The 16,796-nt window shown below is 42.8% G+C and overlaps 1 pseudogene; it reads right to left on the bottom strand.

The window, feature by feature from the left end:
- Positions 1 to 2,636: 2,636 nt before the first annotated feature.
- Positions 2,637 to 16,796, bottom strand: part of LOC114492167 — a 46,185-nt pseudogene continuing 32,025 nt past the window's right edge.

A 16,796-nucleotide genomic window follows, 5' to 3' on the forward strand; every position in this document is an offset into this window, starting at 1 on the left:
ACACATCTCAGATTAATCTGCCTCATTTCATGATGGAGTACTCATGTGGCCTTGTTGCCCAAAGTATTGCCCACGGGCCAGCGTGCAGGCAGCGTCACCTGGAAGCTTGCTGGGGAGCGCAGTCACGGGGAGCATCATCCCTAGACAGAAGGCAGCCCTGAGCCTAAGCCTTCAGAAGATCGAACTGTTTCCAATTAACTGTGTCCCAGAACGTATTCAAAAATAGTTACAAGGACACAAAAATTTGGCACTCAATAAAGTAAAATTCATGATGCTTTAGGACCCAGTAACAAATTACCAGGATGCAAAGAAACACAAAAAAATGACCTATAATGTGAAGAAAAATCACCCAATCAAAACCAACCCAGAAATGACACACAGATAATAGAAGTGGTAGGTAAGAACATTAAAATAGTTATTTTTAACTATATGTATGATAGAGAATATTGAATAAAGATGGAACATTCTTTTAGAAAAGCACCCAACTAGAACTTCTAGAGATAAAAACTATAATGTATAAGATGAAAACTGCATGTAGTAAGATACTAGCAGACTAGACACTAACAAAAAAAATTAGTAAATTTAAAGATGTAGCAATTGAAATCAACTGAGACACAGAAAAAAAAATTAAAAAAATTAGAGCATCAGTGAACTTGACCTAATATACATGTTGAATATGCAGAGTTTATTAAAAAATGCATATATGTTTGAAGAAAAGGACCAGAATTTTTCAAAATTTGGTACAAATTATAATCCTACAGTTTTAAGAAGCCCAGTAAACCCCAAACACAAATACATAAAAATGAGGAAAGTTATATAGAAAACATCATAATCAATTTGCCTAAGACTGGTAATAAAAAGAAAATCTTAAAGCAGTGAGAGCAAAAAGATCCACTATTTTCAGAAAACCAAAGACTAAAAATTACAGCAGATTTAATCACCAGAAGCGGTGAATGCCAGGACACAGTAGAGCAACATTATTGAAGTACTAAAAGTGAAAACACACAATCTAGAATTCTATAGTCAGATCTTTTTTTAAAAAGATTAAGTGTCCATGGACATGGAGAAGGTGATGTTAGGGGTGGAGGGAAGGGAACAGTGCTGGAGAGGGAAACAAAATCCTCCACTTTAACCAAAACATTGTATTTTGTTTATATTTAAGAAAATTGGAAGTAAAATCTCAAGCTAACATTTTTCCTTGTTAGCTGTGTACACAAATGCTTTATAGGATTCTGAGAACTTTGACATTTTAAGCTTATAAAAACCAATATGAGAGGAGATTAATATCCAAATATAATCTATTATATAGTTCAACTTCCATAATAATAATAGTGCTAGAAATCTACACACGTAGTGCTCAAATGGCTATGTTGCCACTGGATTCTGAAGGTAGAGACTAACTGAAGTCTCACAGAATGAGGGAGAATCTCCTTTGGTTATGCAGAACATCTTGGTAGAGACCCCAGCACCCTCCCCCTTTTTGTGAACTTAGTTTACCTAAGCAAATGTTACTTTGTGATGCGATTTTCTTTCTTTGGGCATCAGATGGTGCCTTTATGTAGCTGAAATTTGTGGGGTAGATGTATATGGCTGGTGCAGCTTGATAATAATGTAACAATTTGAATGTCAGAGGTAGTGCTGTGCTTGAAGTGTCAGCATGGGAATGGCGGCAGCCATGATTTTGAAGGGTGAGTCATTGTCCTCTGGTTGCCTATGATGTGACAAGACAGCTCGGCCTTCCTGACTGGCTACTGTCTTAGAGAGGCAGGACCACACTAGCCGGCCTCTGAAAGGAAGGTCCCCAGGACGGTGTGAGGAATTAGGACAGTCACCTACCCTGTGCTACTGTTGTTGCAGCTGCTGAAACCTTTAAACACCCCGGCTGTGTGTCCCTGAGTGAACCAAGGAGAGCCCGGCTTCCCAGGAACCCGAAGACCATCAGAACGGCCCCCTCTTTACTGTCAGATTGCACGGGGCCCTGCCTGAATCCATGAGAAAGTTTAGCCCTTTCATTTTCTGTGAATCCATCCCTTTTCTCCCCACTCGGCCACAGGAGGACAGTGGGTCGCGGGAAAGTGTGCTTGTGTTTGCTGTGTGCTCTGAGTCTCCGCTTTTGTGTAGGGGAAAGGTGAGACTTCATTTCCAGGACTAAAACATGGACCTTAACCATCCTGAGAGATTCAGGTGGGTGCAGGGGCCCTGCAGCGATGGTGAGTGAACCTCAAAATGTGATCCGGCCTGTCACTCACTCACATGGCGACTGCAATCAGTGTCAGGCCAAGCCAAGAATCTGCCATTGAGGGCCCTTGGCAGGTCCACAGAGTCGCCCCTCTCGGGGTGGAACTTGGCTCCTGTCCCTTCAGCCACCTGTGGAGGTGGGCATCCACTGCACCCATTGTTTGGGGAATTGGAATAATGCCACCGGACCTTGAGGCCAGAGATCTTGTCACCATTTTGGCAAAGAGAGAAGAATGCCCTTCTGTATTTAGCCCAGGCAGGGGGGTGGGAAAGAGAAGGAGGGTTGTCGGTAAGGTTTGTTGAGTCCCAAAGTGCTTTGGTGCTTAATATACAGTTCATTCCGTTTCACACAACTAAGCCCTTTTTCTACAGTGGCAAATGCTGTCACCTGGACAAGGTCAGGAAGATTCTGGTATCCACTGTTGGGCCATTCCTGCAATCACCTCTCCATTCTGGCTCCCTGGGCCCGTCTGCTCCTTCTCTGTGATAACTTCTCTCTGAAGACTGTTGAGCTCTGGCTCCTGTTGGGGCCAGCCCCGTCCATCCGGCGTGGCTGTGTGGTGTGGTTCCCAGTACTGTTCAGCGTTCAAGTCTTTTGTTTCCCCCAGGAGGCGTTCAGTCCCTGTGCAATTTAGTGGCTATAAAAGGAAATGTTAAGGGAAGGGGGCAGCGTCCAAATCCACTTACCAGGGCCTTCAAAGGCTCAGTTCCTGTCTAAGAGACTTGGTATTGCAAGCATATTGACTTTGTCATGTGTTTCCGTTTGATTTCCACCTGACCTCTGTGACCTCGATGATATTATCCAGCTATGTCAGACTGGAAGCAGTAGGTTAAGGAAGAGAGGACTTAATTGGAGAAGGTAAGATGAGCTAAGTGTGGAAAGTGAAGGATTTAGAAAGTGACTGTGAAAAGTGGCATTTTAGGTTGTGAGTCTTTGCAGGAAGTCAATAGGTCAAGTGAAGAATTCGAAGATGAATGAGCTTGGTATACTTGGGACAGAGCTCGTGGCAGTAACTCAGACAGGTGGGGTGAGTCTCCAGGAGCCTTCCAAGTCAGGCAGGTGTGGTAGGCCAGAGAGATCCAGTGTGGGTTAGTGAGCAAATACGGACAGATCTGCCTGGTACAAAAATAACGTGGGGGTGAAGACAGGGTCAAGAGAGCGAGAGGAGAGCAGGGACGTAGGGAGAACAGAAACTACGGCATTGAATGCCTGGTCTGAGGTTGAAATACCCGAGTTACACCCCCCTCACTCTCTCTCCCTCCTCTGCCCACCCCCTTTCCCTGTCTTTTTCCTCTTCCTCTTATTTTCCACTTATTTATAACTTTCCCCTCTTTATTGGTTTTAATATTATTTTATGTAAAGCATTTCTCCCCTTGGTAAAAGGGCTACTACCTATGCAAGAATAAAAACTTAATTAAGATTGCTTTACAATATTAAGCATTTTTAGGTGTTTCGAAGGAATGGCTCATAGTAATACATAGAGGGTAATAAGACCGTGAGAGCCCAATGTGTTTTGAACCTCGCTGTGGGTGGGACAGGTGAAAGGGAGAGATATTTTGGAGGAAAAGACAAATTTTCTTAAGGACATGTTGGACTTGATGTGATGGAATGGTTTGTATCCAACAAGAGATAAATTGTTAAAGAATCTATTAATTATACATTTGAACTTCAACTCCCAAGAAGAGCAACTGAAGGTTGAGTCCCTACATTATACAGTAACCCTGCAGTGTTTAGGATTTTCCACAGGGAGACCTGGGGGAAATGGCGTCAGGAGTTAGAGATGAGAGGAAGAGTCAGCCGGGTGGCCTTCTGGGCTGTGGGATGATTCTGTGGAACGTCATGAAGACCAGAAGACAAGGGTGCTACCACAGCAAGAAGCAGCATGTTCATTTCCTGTTCAGCCTCATCACATCACGCTCAGAAGTACGCACACGATGCATAAAGAGAGCAAGCATCTGACGTCTCCCGACGTTGAAGGCTTTGCCTATCATTCAGCAAAAAGAGTTTAGCTAAAAATCCCCAAATTTTGATGGGAAACTTGGGCCAAATGTTGAGTTGATTCGATAATGTAAAGAGGAAAATTGCTGCGACAGTTACAATTGTGTTCTGGAAAACCATTTTAACTTGCTGGACAGGGTACACATTTTAGTATTGCATAGCCAATCCTGGAGCTTCAGAAGTGCGAGTGGCTCTGTATTGGAGCAAGAAGGATCTGGAGCTCGGGGCTTGGACTGGGGATCATCTGGAGTGCGTGGAGGGAAGGGGCCAGGGGATGGTGTTGGAAACATATCCGCACGGAGTCACCAGTGTCAAATCTTAATGGAGGGAAGGCCAGCCAGGATGTCTAGTGTTCAATTTTAAATGGCTTGAAATCTCATACTATTAAAAGCACCTCCTCTTTGGAGCAGACAAAGATTTGTCAGATAGGACTTAAAAAAAATGAAGCACGAAAGAAAAGCTGATAAATCTGACTTCAAAATTAAAAACTTCTGCTCACCAAAAGCAGCATTAAGAAAATGGCGAGAAAAGCCACAGAACGGGTCCAGAGACGTGGACCTTCGGGAGAGACAGAATAAGGGTTCAAGCCACACTTGCCTGGATCCTGAGAGGTGGTGATATCCCAGCTGCCATGTGGGCTGTGCTACGAATAACCTTCACCCAGGCCATTCTGACCTGCTTCCTGGGTTTGGATAAGCATTTGAAAACTTTGTATGAGAACTTGAAATTTTGTTTCGGATAAACTCTCAGTGTCACTAATGTTGTACTCAACAATGAGATCCAGTTATGACGTAAGTTCAGCCATTAAATTCTCCCCCCCTCGCCCTTTGTAAAGGCTTGCACAACCAGTGTCCCCCTCCCACTCTCTCCCCCTCCTCTGCCCACCCTCTTTCCCTTTTTTCATCTTCCTCTTATTTTTCCCTTATTTGTAAGTTTTCTACCTTTATTGACTTCAATATTATTTTACGAAAAGCATTGTTCCCCTTAGTAAAAGGGCCACTCACTGTGCAAGAATAAAAACTTAATTCAGATGATTTTTACAACAGTAAGCAGTTTTGACTTCCTAAAAAGTAAAATTTGAACTTCAAACAATTGGTTTAAGTGGTAGCACCGATCAGAATGGATTGAATCCAGATTTTACTGAGTTATCACCTGAAAAAAAAACCCCACCCTCCCAACCAAAGATCTACCTAATTTATGAATGAGAACCTTGATCCCATTCACACAAAGGACACAGCCGTCCTCACGGTGTCCTCCTGTTGTTACTTTTAAGTTTGTAGTGTTTCGTAGTAAATACTAACAAGTGACATTACTCCTAGCCTGCACAAGTGCCAAGCAAACTCCCTGACATGTGTAGAAAAAGATGTGTTATTTTTGTGTTTCTTTTGTTCACATTTTTCTAAAGTCTGAACTTGGTGAAACTAAAAACACATAATCAATTTTGAGACAGACATAAAAATCTTCTGAAATTCTCTCCCGAGGGAGAACAAAAATAGGCAGTTTCCAATGCAAGAAATAACTGTGGTTACGTGGAAACCTTTGACGCTCAGATTTTTCCCTCTCTATCCACTCTAGGGCCCCGAGAGCAGCTTACAATCATGGAGAGAAAACCTTTAAGAACTTGTTCTAAAGGGAGTTATTTTGGGGAAAGTGTAATTGAAAAAAAATCATGGCTGGCTGGTTTAGAATTTGCCTTCCACAATGCACAAAGAATCACTGTTATAAACCTCCCTTATACCAGGGAGGAGAACTGGTCTACTGGCAAATTTATCGAGGGATTTCTCAGTTTAAGTACTATTTGTCTGTGAAATCTTTTGCAGATGGTGAAATTATTTTAGTCTGCTCTGATATCCTTCAGACTTGTTTAAAAAAGAAGAAAAAAATTGGACCGATGAGTTGTTAATAATGCCAGGATCTAATTAGATACACTATCTAGACATTTTGCAAGAATCCATACTATTCAGATGATGTCAACAACTCTTATTTAAAAATAAAAACAAAGATGTCCCCAATAATCTAATGGTTTCTGGCAGTAAAAATGAAAAGAAAGGAAAAAAGAAAGAGGGAGGGCGGGAAGAGGGAAGGAAAGAAGGAAGGAAGAGGGCAAGGGAGGACAGGAGGAAGGACGGGTGGAAGGAAGGAAGGGAATGGAGCTCCCACTCACTTTGAAAAGAGAAATTTTACTGGAGAGTGAAACCCACCCATCTGCTCCCAGAAGCATCAGTTTTCAGCACATGGGTCACTGCTTCGGAACAGGATACCAGCTGTGTGCCATACATGCTGTCGACAAGGAAAGATTCTAGTTTGAAACCTCTGGCTGGTGTCATATCACCAAAATCAACCAAGCTGGAGGCCCAAGGGTGTCATTTGTCTTTAGAAACTAGATGAACCAAGGAGCAAAGGTGAACTCCTCAGCCCACAGTGCTAATCGTGTTAAGGAGGGCACTTGACCCACACTCTCACATTCTCTCTCACCAGGGGCTCGATGGCCATGGGGCCACGGTTGCTGAAACACTGGGGTGACAATGATGTAGAACACGTGGCTTGAGTACTCACTGCATTTTATTGCAAGCTCCTACAGGCTGGAGCACACACCTGTGTTCCCACGGGGAACACGGTAGTGACTAGAGCACAAACAAGGATATATTTGGGAGGTTAAGTAATGTGTGTCGGTCAGATAAGTAGATAGAAGCAGAGCAGGATTTAAACCCAAGTCATCTGACTACAGGCTCTTAACCCCTATTCCAACACCGCTTCCAACTGGATTGGGGGAAGGGCAGATTAGGAATATTTATTATTGATTATTTCCAATTTTCAAAGTTTTTTTCGGTGACCCATGAGTCCACTTCTTTTACTTTACCCCCATCCTCAAATGGTAGTGCAGGGAACAGCAAAGATGTTCCTGTGGATTAAGCAAAGAAAAATATAAATAAATGTCAATCTTCCTCATACCAGCAGCTTTTTAATTCAACTAAACCTGAAGCTTTGAAAAAACATGTGAGAATGGAGTGGGAGGGGCAGGTGGAAGGAGCGGAAATGGGGCCATGGAGATGCAGGTTTCAGGATGCATTTTTCTGTTTACCAAGGAACTCCCGGTTTGGTTTTATTCTGCTGCTCTTCCATGCTCTTTTAATGTGGAGAAAGGAAGCTGTGAAGCAAAGAGCTGCAGAAAACTCCAATGTGATCGGAAATGGCCAGGAGCCTAAGACCTTTCGGCCAATAGGAGGAAAGGAGAGAAGATCATTATTTATGCTCTTCCAGGCTCTTGGGAGAGACTCTGGTCTGTGTACCTGAACCCGTTTGGCTAGCTCTCCAGGCCACAGAGGTGGATGAATACAATGATGTGTTGGAATATGAACCATTGTGGAATTAACTGTGACAAAAAAGTCTTTTCTTTCTTATATCAGTATGTAATTCCAAACTCAAGGAAGCATACCAACTGCCTATTAGATATGCACAAAGGTGAACAGATTGTTATAATGACTGCAAAGCACAAAGGGTACATACAGGCCATGGAAGGTAAGGACTAAATAGCCCACATCGGAACCCTGGTGGGAGCTAGTGGGAATTGGGGAAGGGCCGCAGCTGCTGAGAGGATGCCTCCCCCTCCGGGCAGGACCTCAGATGTGCCACCAGCAGCCCTGAGTCATAACCCTTTGTCACCTTCCACGGGGCCATGTCTGTGCCCCAGCCTCTACCAGGAGTCCCATTCTCATCTCCCAAAGCAACCTTTGGGTTTCAATAAAGAGCCATTTCAGTTTTCACAGCTCATTGAAACCCTTTGTGCTCTTGCAGGCTTGACTTTTTCTAATCATTCTACTAATCTAAATCTACCTCATTCATTTGAAAAATGTCAGCAATAATTGTTACACACCTCTTTGGTTAGTTTCTGTAGAGAAATGTAGAGAAACATTCTGTGTCATACTAGGGGAGCCAGTATGCTGACCTTTGAACCAAAGCAGGACTTCTTTCCAAGACACCAGCTCTGGGGGAAAAAAGCCTATGTGAGTGTAGAAATCAAGCTGTTCTTCCATAGAAATATGAAAAATCAAATACAAGTTTGGAGAGAAAAATTTTTTGGTAATTGATTTAATATGTATTCAGATATTATTCAGTAGTCCTGAGAATTACAATATATGTTTCATAGGCTTGCTTTTTCGTGATGTCAGTTTTATGCTTTTTTGCAAGATTTGTGTAAATATAAGAACCCTTAATAGGAAAAGTGGGATTAACTGTGGGTTTTGAGGTCATTCTTTTCTGCACTTCCTGCCCATGCCATAAACTGGTAACAGTGTGGGCAGCCTGAAAAACACCAGTAGGAAATAAATCTGTGCTTTACGAATCAATTCGATGAGTATCAACCAGCAATTTTTAAAATTGAAAAAAAAGGGCAGAAGGAGTGAAATAGAAAATACCAGAGTTTATCACATGCCGTGTGTTTTAACAAAGTGTTTGCTTTAGGGGGGTGTGTGTGTATTGGTTCTTAATTGTACTTCATTAAAAAAAATGGAGAACCGTTGGCTAGACAGACAGCAGAGATGATGGCAGTTTCTCTCATACTGAGAGAGGCTACATCACTCAGAATGCTGGAAATCAAGCTTAGGACCTTGACTTCATGTAGAACCCACCATACCTCCTTAAGCACACATTTAAAAATGATATGATAAAAGTAAAGTTTTCAGAAGAGTTTGGCGGTGGTATGGGTGATAGCTTAGGGGCAGGGGCAGATATAGAGATTAGACTATGACTGAACATTCTCAGGGCTGAAACCAATTCTTGCTATCTTAAGCATGAAAGGAATTTTTCAAATGGATTATTGTACAACTCACAGAAATGCTAGGAAGTTTAGGGAACCAGACTGAGCAATGAGCAGAACTGGAGGGGGCTACACGGCCAGAGCCACAGTGGAAATCACACTGCCAGCACAATGCCTGAGCCTTGGGCACTGTGGCTGCAGCTGACCCTGCATGCTGAGGTCCCCATGTAGCACTGACAACAGCCACTGAAACTGCTGGCCCTGACACTGCAGTAAAAGAATTCTCAACTGTTTCCACCTCCTGCATCATAGCACCAGGTATAGTTCCTGGGGTGGGTGCTTCTGGTTGGACAAGCCCTAGTGCAGGTACCTGAGCTCTAGCTGCAAAAGAGGCTGACAGGCAAGTCATCTGCCATTTTGGCTTCTACAGAAGGAAGCAGTCTCTGCCTCTAATGACTCTGAAGCGAATTCCAACAGATAGTGGTGGGGGGATGAATTCCCACACACCACCAAGCAGTTCTCCAACACCCTGTGGGTGTCCTACAATTCAACTAATTCTGAAACTATCTACCCAGAGTTAGCATCAGATTCCACAGGTTAAGGCCTCAGTCATATAAGACTGTGCTCCACTTCAGATACCAATAGAAAGTCCAGGTTGTCCCTGTACTTCTGACGAACTGGCTATAAATCAGAGGTTGCCAGCACCCCCGTTTTCCTTGAATCAGATTAATTTGACACAGCAATTCATAGAATTCAAAACATTTTTTTACTTACTAAATTACTAGTTTATTACAAAAGGATGCAACTCAGGAATAGACACATGGAAGGGAAGCATAAGGCAAGGTGCAGGGAAAGTGTGTGGAGTTTACCTCTCTTACCAAACCTCTGTGCTCACCAAATCGGAAGCTCTTTGAACGCCCGTCCTTTTGCGTTTTTGTCTTTTTATGGAGGCTTCCTTACAGGGGCATGACTGATTAAATCACTGGCCATTGACAATTCATTCAACTTCCAGCCCTTCTCCCCTCTTTGGAGGCTGATGGTATGGCAGAGGGTGGGGGCTGTGGGGGAAATTGAATGGTCTAATTCTCTAATCACCCATGGTTAGGTTCCCTGGCAACCAGCCCCCATCTTTTGATTACTGAGGGGCTTTCCAAAAGTCAATTCATTAACATAAAAAAGACCCCCTTATTGCTCTCATCACACATCTCAGCCTCCCATCCAGATTTCACACCATAGAGGGTTTTCTAAACCCAAGAGTTGGTTAATTATGGACTAGAGAAACGACTGCAGAATTTCAACTGAGGTGATAAGGGCATGGCGTGATAGTGACTAAGAAAAAGAACCTCAAGGGAGTAACCCAAGAGATTGGTGAAGGAAGAATCAGCCATGGTGGTGATGGATTGTGTACAGATGATTAACGTTGGGGAATGGAAAAAGCTAACTCCAGGCTTCTGTTCTGGAGTAGGTGAGAAGCTGGTACTGGTGACAGAAAAGAACTGTGAAAAGAGGAAACTGAAGGGTGATTGTGAAGCCATATTAAGGGTCATGCTGCTTAATGATTCTTGAAGTTAGTGGTCATAGTGAAGGAAACTCCTTCAGCTATACCCATGGTTTGAATTATTTGTAAAGACTAATTACCTGATTGTATCATTATCATGTGTGGTTCTCTTATATATTGTCACTGGTACCCAGACATTTCGTGGGTTCAGAACTTCCTAAGCCAATGTTCCCATGAGGACTTGTAGCCTGCATCCCACATCCTTTCAACACTCATTGTTACATGCATTCGGAAGACTCAACCTAGAAACTTAAAGAATGCTTTATTTCTCTTAAAGCTGTAACCCTTAACACTCACAAGAATTATAGTTTCCCATGAGATTCAGCATGTTGAAAGGCTCAAGAGCATGTGTACATAACGCAAACACAGAAACACAAACACTAGATAATACATCTACACGGCTGCTGACTGCTGGTGGTCCCCACCCCTTGCCTCCACACCCCCACCCTCAGATGAGAGGGGTTCACTGCCTTTTGCAGATCTGATGCCCTTGTTCTCTCCTTTTGGGATCAAGACAAGAACTCCACATCTATGCAAACTTGCTCATTTGCATCTTGTGTCTCACTACAACTTTTAACTACTTTAGACCTTACCATTTAGAGAGTGTGGAGGGTTGGGCTGTTAAGAAAAGATAAAAAGACCACACAAGAGAGGTGGCCAAATCAATTTGTAGCAGTTCTCATCTAGAAGGGTGGACCGAAAACCGCTAAAAGCCCTACAGCATTACTTACCGTGCGGTGTCTCCTTTCCTAATTACTCTTCTCCCACCTCCTTCTGTATGCTGAGCTCACTGTGCGGTTCAAATTTCCTTGCTTTTAAGATGAAAGCAAGATATTGAAGTCTCTCTAGTAATTCTACATCTCTCATTTTCCATCTAGCATCATGATCTCTATGCTTCTGAGTGTATGCGCTTTTCCTTGTATTTCAGGAAAAGAAAGTGGGAAAATGTGAGATTGAGTTTAATGGTAATTAGGTGAAAATCAAGATACTTGAGGTGAGGCAAATCTTTTCTAGGTCTGGAATAATATGAAAGAAGACCAAAAACCAATGCTGGGATGAATCTACAATGAGTTCCAATCAATTGTTTATTTTCATAATTTTTAAAATCATACCAAACATGTCATTCCAGTTTTACCTTCCCCCTAAGCACAGCTAGTGTTGTTGGTTTGTGTCACCAACAGACACTGGCGATTGGACACTATATTCTTCAACTACGCCTCCCTAAATCAAAGGAAAGATAAAAACAAGGTGGCTGAAAAAAAAATGCATTTTGTGTGACTCGATGGTCAAGAGTAGTGATACATACTGGAAAACTCATAGGATCTTTACCCATGGGATCCCCTTCTACCTGGAATCCTCTCCTATTCCCTCAGGCCACACCCCTCCATCTGGTTAGCTACTCCTCCCTCTAGCAGTTTTCAGCTCAAATGCCATTTCATCAGAGAAGTCATTCCCTGACCCCCCAGATCAGGTCAAGTCTGTTTCTTCTCATAACATTTGAGTCTGTACTTGTGGATCTGGTTTCCACTACACATGAGGGCAGGAGTATGTCTTTTTGAATGGTCTATTTGTTCTAATATCTTATACAGGGTTTGGCATATAGTAATTGCTCAATAACTATTGTATGTATGCATGAGTGTACATAAAAACTGTTGTATGTATGTATGCATGCATTTATAATCAATCATGAGTCAGAGGTCCTGGCTTCTAATTCTAACCCTGCTTCTAACGCAGGAAGAATTCTCTTGTGATCTTAAAATGATTGTCTTCGTGTTGTTGATCTTGATTTCTGCATCTCTAAAGTGAATACTTGGGGCTGGCTCATAGCTGAGGAACTTCTGCTCCAAATTTCACGGTCCTGAAATGTTATGTGCAAATATTTTGGTAGATTAAATAACATTAAAGTTTGCCTCTAAGAAACATTCTACAGTAAATTATTAATGATAGGTCAAGGTAAAACCACCTGGCCATCTCAAGCATATATTATCAGGATAGGCACATTGATTGTCCAGAGTAGGAGAGGAGGCTTATTTTGAGATGTTGGTAGATTTCCTGACTTCCTTAGGGTAGCAGGTTTGGGGATATTCAAACTTGGATAAATAACTGAGAACAGGGGCGGGATGGGGGGCATATATTAAGCAGTATTGACAAGGCTGTTACACAGCCAACTGGTGAGGAAAATAAGACAAGAAGATATTTCTATATACACAATAGCAAGTCCTTTTGAAAAGTGAATCGTTGTATACTGAATTACTTTGTAAATTCATGCTTTCAACTAACGAGATTCTGAAAGTCTTGTCCAACCACATTTCGATCTCTCTTCATGCTTCTTCACACCAACTTCCTCATTCTGTAACCTTAAAGCCAGTTTCAGAAAGATGCTCTAGTGGAGGGGAAGACTGGGCTCCATATGGGGCCCACCCATACGGGGCCCTAGGTGGGAATGCGTGTCTGCCTCTGCTAGTGACCAGAAGGAAATATCCTGTGCTAATATTTGAAACTCCGACAGAGGCTTTGAAACATTTGCCAATGTTTTTCATAAAGTATTTGTTTAAAAGACCAACTGCATCCCAACCATCTCTGGACTGTATCTCGTTTTGCTTTAGCACATTTATCATTCTCTGTTCCTTCCTCGGCTGTGCAGCAGTCTCATGGGAGTTTTCATTAAAAACCCATCTGCAGAGCAGGAGTCATGTCAGTGTTATGAATGAGGACAGGTCTGATAGCATCTCCGACTGCTGTGGGAAGAGCCGCGTGTTAAGCCAGGATGCTGGGTGAAAAGCAAACTTGAATGTGAGACAGCCCTGGGTGCTGATTGGTGGCTGAGCTGGTGTTGAACCATCATTTCTGAGGTTTGGCAGCTCTGTCCTGTGGACCAGGCCCAGTTAGAGGGTCAAGAGAGAACGGGGGGATTATTGGGGCTGCTGCCCTCAACAATCAATGCGTAATGTACAGCATGGCGATGTTGCATTGTATCAGTATAATTAATAATACTGCATTGTATATTTAAAAATGGCTAAGAAAGTATATCTTAAAAGCTTTCATCTCAAGAAAAAATATAACTGTGTGGTGATAGACATGATGATGGATCATTCTGCACTATATACAAAATCAATTTATTAATTTGCATACCCAAAACTAATATGATGTTATGTGTCAATTATCTCAATTAAAAGAAAAGTAATTCAGATAATACTACCATTCCTGAAAGGTTTTCTATAGATCACATTTTTACAAGCTGACAATTTGCTAAAACGATCAACTATACTAGAATTATGTACTTTCTAAAAGAAAAAAGTAATTTAGGGTTAATAAAATAATTTTCCTAAAAAAAAAAAGGAAAGAATTGATGCCATACACTGAGGGAAGGAGACACGACCAGCCCAGTGTCCTTTGCTCTTCTTGCACATCGCCCTTGGGGGCGCAGTGCCACTTCCCCTTAGCCACCAGCAAGCCTCGGGGCCAAGCAGACATTCCAGCTGCCACTTCCTGGCTCCTTATCACTCTTACCTCACTCCTGTCCTAGCAGGACTCCAGCTCAGAGACAGATGGGCTGATTCAACAACAGCGACTCATCAAGCTGTATAATAACTAGTATTTGTTGAATGGTTCTCGACCATGCAATGTTGCTAAATGTTCTATATACATTACCTCTTTCATCCACCCAACATCTTGAATCGTGGTCTAATTCTTTTAAACTGAAGCACAGAGTCAAAGTAGTGCCAATGTCTGGGTGAGTGAGTGGGGGTGGGGGTGACTGGGCAGAATTATGAAGACCTCCTGGCATTTGGGAAAGGTTCTCCTTCTCTCTCAGGTTTCACTGGTGTATACATACGCAGCGACTCATCAAGCTGTATATACGCTATGCCGCAATTTTCAAAAGGTTAGAAAAGGGACATAAGCTCCTCAGGGGGGGGGGGTTCCCTGTGTTTTGTTCATCTGAGTGTCCATGTTACCTACAGGGCCTAATTAGCTGCTCAAAAGATATTCGCTGAGTGCGTACAGGCACGCAGTCTGGGTTTGTATCCAGATTTATATTTAATCATATAGTCATATTTATTTCTTCCATGTTTTGCTTGTAGCTCTTGGTTAGGGGTATGTGAAAACAGGCTGAGAAGTTAAGTATGTACCTGTCTCAAGATAACCCCACTAATTAGGGGATGGAAGCTTCCCAGGTCTGTGCTCTTAAAGCACTGCGTTAATGCTCCATATTCTGTTTTGTAAAATGACTGGTGAGAAATATGGGAATGGGGGTATGACTGGGGGAGAGGAAGACTGTACTCCTGGTCTCAGAGCCATACAAGTAGTAGAGGAGGTTGCCAGGGGAAGGGAAGAGTCATTTTTCAGACTCGGAGGAGCTGCTTTTGGACGAGGCTGTGCTGTGAGAGTCCTCTGATCCTGGGGTCAGTGACAGTGGCCGTAAGCACCGTACACACACAGTGGGGGGATCTTGCTGAGGGCCCAGAGCTTAGTGTCTCAGCTTTCCTTGGAAACGAAACAGACTGGTTCTTGTAGTAGGGGCCAGCCTTGCCTACACTTCACTTTGTGCCGGACGGGACTGTAATGCAGATGGTGAAAAGCAGACAGGTTCCAAGAAAGCAAGAAGAATTCAGATCCCTGATGACTGGGCTCTTCTTTCTCTTCCCTTTGCCCAGTTTCTTTTCCCAATACAACTTGAATAAAATGAGGAGATCTTCTATTCTTGGTAAAATACAGCAAAGGCTGTTGGGGCCTCTGGGTCTTGCTTCCCCAGGGGCACGTGACTGGTGGTCCTGAGGGTGGGGCCATATACCCCTGCAGCGTTCCTTCTCACTGGTAGGAAAGAGAAAATGGATACACAAACAGCTACAATGAAAGAGAAAGTAAAATCCAGCAATTTCCCTGTTGGATATTTAGACAAAAGAAACAAATCACTATCTTAAAGAGATATCGGCACCCCCATGTTCATTGCAACATTATTTACAATCACCAAGACATGGAAACAACCTAAGTGTCCATCAACAGATGAATAGATTTTAAAATGTTATATATACAATGGAATATTACTCAACCTTGAAAAGGAAAACCTGTCATTTATGAAACATGGATGGATCCTAAGGGTCTTATGCTAAGTCATATAAATCTGACAGAGGAAGACAAATACTGTGTGATCTTACTTACATGTGGAATCTGAAAAATTCAAACTCATAGAAACAGAGAACAGATTGGTGGTTGCCAGAGTTGGCAGGGGGGAGGGGGAGAGGCGGAGGGGAAGCAGGTGAACATGATCGAAAGGCATGCACTTGTAGTTACAAAAGAGAGAAATTTTGGGGACATAATGTACATGTGACCCATAGTTAGCAATACTATGTTGTATATTAGAAAAGTGTGAAGAGAGTAGATCTTAAAAGCTCTCATCATAAGAAAATATATTTTTAACTATGTGTAGTGATAAGTGCTAACTAAATTTATGCATATTTCACAAAATATGCATATACCAAATTATTGTGTTGTACTCCTTAAACGAATGCAATATGAAATGACAGTGATTGTCAACCTTTTTCATCTCATGGCACACATAAACTAATTACTAAAATTCTGTGGCATACCAAAAAACATATTTTTTGCTGATCTGACAAAAATAAGTATAATTTTGACTCATTCACACTGGCCAGCCATTGTTGTGGGGGGAAACAAGTCAGTGCCCCTGACTAAGTAGCCAGGTGCTGCATGTTTTAAAAACTCTGGTGGCACCATTGTGCCACAGCACACAGGTTGACAATGGCTGTTATATTGCAATTTTCTCTCAAAAGTAGGAAAAAGAGAAAGTAAAGTGTCATTAGAGAGGTATCAGTAAACATTTCGGGGGTGAGTGAGAGAGATGTTGAGAGATCAAGTAGCTGAAATCTCACAAACAGCACACACTCACACATGTACACACTCACACACACACATCAGATTCGCTGATTCTCTGGCCAGGAGGAGAACACGACTCGGCTGAATGGCTGCATCTTTTCCCCGTCACATCTTTCCCACACTCTGAGAGCTAATTCTCCAAATGCTACTCAGAAACAGGAAGCTTCACTTGTGCCCCCCCCCCCCCGCCACCCCCCTCCCCCACCGTCCTGGGGTGGGCTCTAGCAACCCCAAAGCAACCTGAGCCACAGCAACCTCCCCAGGTCTGAGCACTGCCTGCTTGGCTAACCCGTGTGGGAGGGAAGAATGAGGGAAGGGCAAGCACAAGGAGAAGGGGGAGGCTGGGTGGA

Source organism: Phyllostomus discolor, chromosome 1 (assembly GCF_004126475.2).
Source record: "Phyllostomus discolor isolate MPI-MPIP mPhyDis1 chromosome 1, mPhyDis1.pri.v3, whole genome shotgun sequence".
NCBI lineage: Eukaryota > Metazoa > Chordata > Mammalia > Chiroptera > Phyllostomidae > Phyllostomus > Phyllostomus discolor.